Genomic DNA, 6,670 nt, shown 5'->3' on the forward strand with positions numbered 1-6,670 from the left:
AGGGAGAAAAGACCCAAGTTTGTAAAATCAGAAACAAAAAAGGGGAGATAGCAACAAACACCAAGGAAATCCAAGGAATCATCAAAGACTACATTGAGAACCTATATTCTAATAAATTGGACATCCAACTGAACCAGAAGGATATTAACAACTTAATCAGATCTATAACACATAATGAAATTGAAGCAGCAATAGAATCTCACAAAAAAGAAAAGTCCAAGACCCAACTAATTCTCTGCTGAATTCTACCAGACCATTAAAGAAAAACTAATATCAACACTCCTTAAACTAATCAATAAAATAGAAAGGGAAGGAACACTGCCTAATGCATTCTAGGATGCCAGTATTATACTTATCCCAAAACAGGACAAGTACATAACCAAATAGGTGAACTACGGGTCAATCTCCTTAAAGAACACTGATGGACAAATCCTCTGTAAAATAATGGCAAACCAAATCCAACAACATATCAGAAAGATCATTCACTTTGACCAAGTCAGCTTCATCCAGGGATGCAGAGGTGGTTCAACATATGCAAATCTATAAACATAATACAGCACATTAATAGAAGCAAAGACAAAAACCACTTGATCATCTCAATAAACACAAAAAAAGCCTCTGATAAGATTCAACACCATTTCATGATAAAAACTCTAATGTAACTAGGAATAGAAGGAATGTATCTCAACATTATGAAGGGTATGTATGACAAACATATAGTCAACATCATACTTAATGGGGAAAAATTGAAATTTCCGTTAAAGTAAGGAACTAGACAAGAGTGCCCACTCTCCCCAATCCTATTCAACATAGTCCTGGAACTTCTAGCCAGAGCAATAAGGCAAGAAGAAATAAAAGTACTGCAAATAGGTAAAGAAGTACTCAAAGTATCCCTATTTGCAGATGACATGATCTGATACCTCAAAGACCCAAAAAGCTCCACCCAAAAACTCCTATACACAGTACACAGCTTCAGCAATATGCCAGGATACAAATCAACTTACAAAAATCAATAGCCTTTTTATACACCAATAATGAACAAATTGAGAAATAATGTAGGAAAACAATTCAATTGCCAATAGCCTCAAAATAAATCAAATACCTAGGAATAAACTTAAAAGATGCTAATGACCTTTACAAGGAGAACTGCAAACCACTGAAGAAAAAGGACAAAGAAGACTACAAAAGGTGGAAAGATCTCCCATGCTCATGGATTGGTATAATTAATTTAGTAAAAATAATACCAAAATAGTACCAAAAGCAATCTACCTATTCAATACAATTCCTATCAAAATCCTAATGACAGTCATCACAGAGATTGAAAAATCTACCCTAAAGTTCATTTGGAAACACATAAGACCTCGAATAGCCAAGGCAATACTGAGCAAAAAGAGCAATGCTGTAGGTATCACAATACCTGACTTCAAACTATACTTCAGAGTCACAACAATAAACATAGCATGGTACTGGCACACAAAAAAAACAACCAGGTATGAAGACAAATGGAGCAGAATAAAGGACTCAGATATGAATCCACAAAGTTATGCCCACCTTATTTTTGACAAAGTTCCCAAAATCATACAATGGAGAAAAGACAGTCTCTTCAACAACTGTTGTTGGGAAAAGTGGTTATCTGCCTGTAGAAAACTGAAACTAGATCTATGTCTGTCACCCTGTACTAGTATCAACACAAAGTGAATAGGGACCTTAATATCAAATGCAAAACCTTGCAGTTAGCACAGGAAAGAACAAGGAATATTCTTGAAGCAATAGGTATAAGCAAGGACTTCATCAGTAGAACTCTAGCAGACCAGAAACTAAGAGAAAGGATGGACAAATGGGACTACATGAAATTAAAAAGCTTTTACACAGCAAAAGAAATGGTCTCTAAATTGAAGAGTTTCCTGACAGAGCAGGGAAAATCTTTTCTAGCTATACATCAGACAAAGGACTGATAACCATAATGTACTGGATGCCCAAAAAACTAAACTTCCACAAAATCAATGACCTAATAAAGAAATGGGCCACTGAACTGAGCAGAATTTTTTCAAAAGAAGAAGTCCAAATGGCCAAAAAACATGAAAAAAATGTTCACCAGCTCTGACCATAAAGGAAAAGCAAATCAAGACCACACTTAGATTCCCCTCACTCCTGTTAGAATAGCTATCATCAAGAACACCAACAACAAGACATGTTGGTATGGACGTGGGGGAAAAAGAAACCCTCCTACACTGCTGGTGGGAATCTAAGCTAGAACAACCACTATGGAAAACAATATGGAGGCTTCTTATGAAACTAAACATAGATCTGCTTTATGATCCAGCAATACCACTCTTAGGGATATACCCGAAGGAATGCGACTCAGATTATTACAAAAGCACCTGCACTGTGCATGTTTATTGCAGCAGTATTCCCAATAGTCAACCTATGGAAACAGCCAAGATACCCCACTGCTGATGAATGGGTTAAGAAAATGTGGTACTTATGCACAATGTAATTTTATTCAGCCACGAAGAAGAATGAAATATTGTCATTCACAAATAAATGGATAGAGCTGGAGAACATCACCTTAAGTGAAGTTAGCCAGGCTCAGAAGGCCAAAAAACTCACATTCTCCCTCATATGCACATTATAGACCTAAAACAAATGCAGTAATATTATTGGACATGGGTCACACACTAAGGAGAGAATGCACACGGGAAGAATAGGGAAAGGGAAGTAAACCTAAAACTTGAATGTGGTTGATGTGTTCACTATAAAGGAGTGAATATAGTAATCTTAAACTGGCAGAGACCACTATGGGAAGGGTACTAGGTAACAATGAATCAGTTTGGTAGAGATGAACTAATGTGAATTGCAATACACATGTACATCAAAGCAGTGCTAGGAATTTCTCTGTATAGCTATCTGTATCTCAAATTAGCACAAAAGCTATGTTGTTTTTATTATCTCTTATATTTTCTCTTCAACAAAATCAGAGAATAAGGGGGTAGAACATGCTCTTCCCCAAAGTGGGGCAGGGGAAGAGTTGGAGAGTTGGCCCAAACAATGTATACAATGTAAGTAAATATAAAAATGATAAAAGAAAACAAAAAGAATTTCTTTTTCTTGATTAGATTTATAGCTTGTTCCATGTTTAGTAATTAGAATATTGTGCTCTAAATTATGATATATTGATAATAATTCATATTAATTAAATTTGAACTTTAACAAAATTTTACAGAAAATTCCATAGCCTTACCTTTTTACTCCTCAAAGAACTCTGTGTAAGAAGTCCTTTATTACGTACTTGGAAAACCTGAGGAAAATGAGCTAGTTCAATTTAGAAATGGATGTATTTTCAATTCCTTTCTGACTTGTGGTTATGGTTTACTCTCCATGATAAACTGCCTGAATGTGTTATGTTAAGAAGTTAGAGGAAATTAGCATAAATAACATAGCAGCTACATGTGCACAGGTACAAATTACAAATTTTGTTTACTGTTAAAAGTGCTTTGGGAAGGACAGTAGTGTCTTTAACTAGCTTTTACATGACTCCAAGATACAAGGCATATCACAGAGGAAAATAGATAAATTGGGAAATCATGATGAGCACTCTTAAGTTGTTATAGTTGTGCAGCTACGAGAATGTACTGATGACACTGTGCATTATATTTCATGGAAATCTTAAGGGGAATAAACTTCATCTAATATCAAGTTTATTTGTTATCAGCTGAGAATATACAATTTTGTTTTGCATTTTCCTATTTTTAATTTTTTTATCATTTTTGACACTAGTTATGCTAAATTTCTCTATTTTTCTTTCCTTGTTCATAAAATTAGCATAAGTGATATATCAGATTAATTTGGAAAAACTCTATTACTTTGTTAAAACAGACAGCTAGATGGATGGAAGGACTGGGCTTATTCTTTTTGTAACAACCTTTGAAAACTTTTGTAACAACAATGACATAAACACTATATAAAAAGGTGTTCTTATAGTTTCCATCACCTCAACACTAATAATAGAAAGACACTGTACTGACTTTGGACATAAAAAGATAGAGCATACAGATATAGTATCTGCCATCCTAGATTCACACTCAAATTTAAGAAGGGACTACACAAATAATTGCATGATAAATCATTTTATTAAAATTGTCTTCAATTCCAGTGGTTAGCTATGTGTTAGGTGAGGAAATAAGGAGACTGTAGGGGGTGTGGAACACAGAAAGTTTTGTTCAGCAAATAGTTGCAAATCTGTGATTAGAGGTTAAGAAATATGGTGTTGCATATGACAAATTGTGCATGGGAAAAGACATGATATACAACATGTCTCCTGAATAGTATATTACTTCTCTATTGCTGTTGTGACAAATTACCATACATTCAGTGGCTTATAAGAGCACAACTTCATGACATTATGATTTTGTACATCAGAAGTCTGACACAGAACTCACTGGGCTAACATCCAGTGCTGGCAGTGCTGTATTCCTTCTGAAGGGTCTAGGAGAGAAGTCATTTCCTTATCTTTCCCACCTTCTGTAGACTGTCCTTGGCTTTCCTTGACTTCCTGCAGCTTGCAGTCTCTTTCTTTTTATTTTCAAAGCCTGCAGCATCAGTCCAGTTCTTATTCATAATTGCATGTCTTTGATTCTTTTACCTTTCTGATCACCTTTTCCACTTTTAAGGACATTTTTGAGTATTTTGGACCCACTTATCTATTCCAGAATAATCTCTCCACTTTAAGACTGATGGATTAGGACTTTAATTTCTCTTTGTCATGGAAAGAAAGATAAAAATGGTTCTGATTAATTTGAACATGGACTTATATGGATTTACATTATTCTCATATTTTAAAAATCTGCATATAGTATTCTAAATAGATTAAAAGAAAGGTAGAGTGACTATGGAGTAACTAATTATGAGACTCTTGCAGTGGTACACAAGAGATATCTCTCTCTAGGGAGTGTAAGTTAAAAAAAATAGAGTTGAGAGGTGTCTAGAAGAATAATTGGTTTCTTTAATTGACTTAATTGGGGTTGTCATCAAAAAGGGGATTATTAAATATGAATCCTACCTTTCTGGAATGAGTGGTATATGAGGGAGAAGTATGGAAGTGCCACAAAGGAATTCCCTGTGCAAAAATGTCATTTCTTTTTAAAACCAGCAAAAATGACATTTCTTTTTCCTCTGTTTTGTAAAATTGGAGAACAGAGGGTGGAAAAGGTCCTACAGGGTGTAGGAGGGGGATCCATAAAAATTCGAGGGGAGAGGAAGTGGGGAAGGGATGTAGGAAGGTGTATATGGTGAAAATACTGTGTACATTTGAATGTAAGCAGAAAAAAAAAAACTGTTGAAACTATTCCTGGAATGATGTAGGGGGGAATAAAGGGAAATGGTGGAGTGGGTGAATTCAAATACAATATATTTGATATATTGTAAGAATCTTTGCAAATGCCACAATTTATTATTGTAAATAGTAACAATAAAAAGAAAGAAATATTGACTACTAGAACCAGTCATGTTTTGTAGAGAATATGCAAAGTTCAAACTTGCACATGTTGAGTTTGACATGTCAATTAAACTAAGTGCAAATATGATTTTTGCAATAGATTAGGCAATTCTGCCAAGGATATTAATTAGGAAAATGACAGCATAAAGGTAACAAATGAAAGTAGAGAACTAAATCTGGTGAAGAGATGAAAGTAAAGAAAATACAGATTCTTTAAATGTTTTCTTCTTACACGCATGCATGAGTAGAGAAGTATGAGCTTTGGAAGAAGATTATCAATAGGCTTCAAATTTGCAGAATTCCAGAGAGTTGACACCCATAACCACACTGAGAAAGAAGAGAGAGAGAGTGAGACAGATAGATAGATGATAGATAGATAGATACATAGATACATAGATACATAGATAGATAGAGAACTGTAAAGAGTATGGAATGTGAAATGGTTTCAAGTTCAAGGAAAATAAAGACAGAAACACTCTTTAGAAAGGATCTTCCTTCAGATAAATTCTACTTAACCACTTCTGTGAGTCCAATATAGTGATAGACACTAGTTATAAAAAGATGAGAAAGACTTTAAAGCTTTACTGAATGGGTTAGTAGGAATCATCCTCTCTCTCTGTCATTTCTCATTTTATTATTTATACATTTATTCATATGTGTATACATTGTTTGGGCCATCTCTCCTCCCTGCCCCCAATTCCCCTTCCCCTTCCCACTTCCCCTCTCACTTACAGGCAGAATTTGTTTTTCCTTCTTCTCCAGTTTTGTTGAAGGCAAAACATAAGAGATAATAAGGAAGACATAGCATTTTTTCTAGTTTGAGATAAAGATAGCTATACAGAGAGATTCCTAGCATTGCTTTCATGCACATGTGTATTGCAACCCGAATTCATTCATCTCTACCAGACCTCTTCACTACTTCCTGGTCACCTTCCCATGGTGGCCTCTGCCAGTTTAAGATTATTCACTCCTCTACAGTGGACACATCAACCACTCATTTTACATTTATTTTCAACATATTGTGACAATGAGGTGAAGGAGCACTCATGAGGTATTATGAGAATGTAGAATAGGAGACAAGCTGCCCAGACAGACTAAAGATAAAGATCAACTGTGATTAATATATGATACAGTATAGTCCAAACAAAGAAGAAAATAGCTTTCAGGTAATAGGAT

This window comes from Castor canadensis, chromosome 9 (assembly GCF_047511655.1).
Source record: "Castor canadensis chromosome 9, mCasCan1.hap1v2, whole genome shotgun sequence".
In the NCBI taxonomy this organism is placed as follows: Eukaryota; Metazoa; Chordata; class Mammalia; order Rodentia; family Castoridae; genus Castor; species Castor canadensis.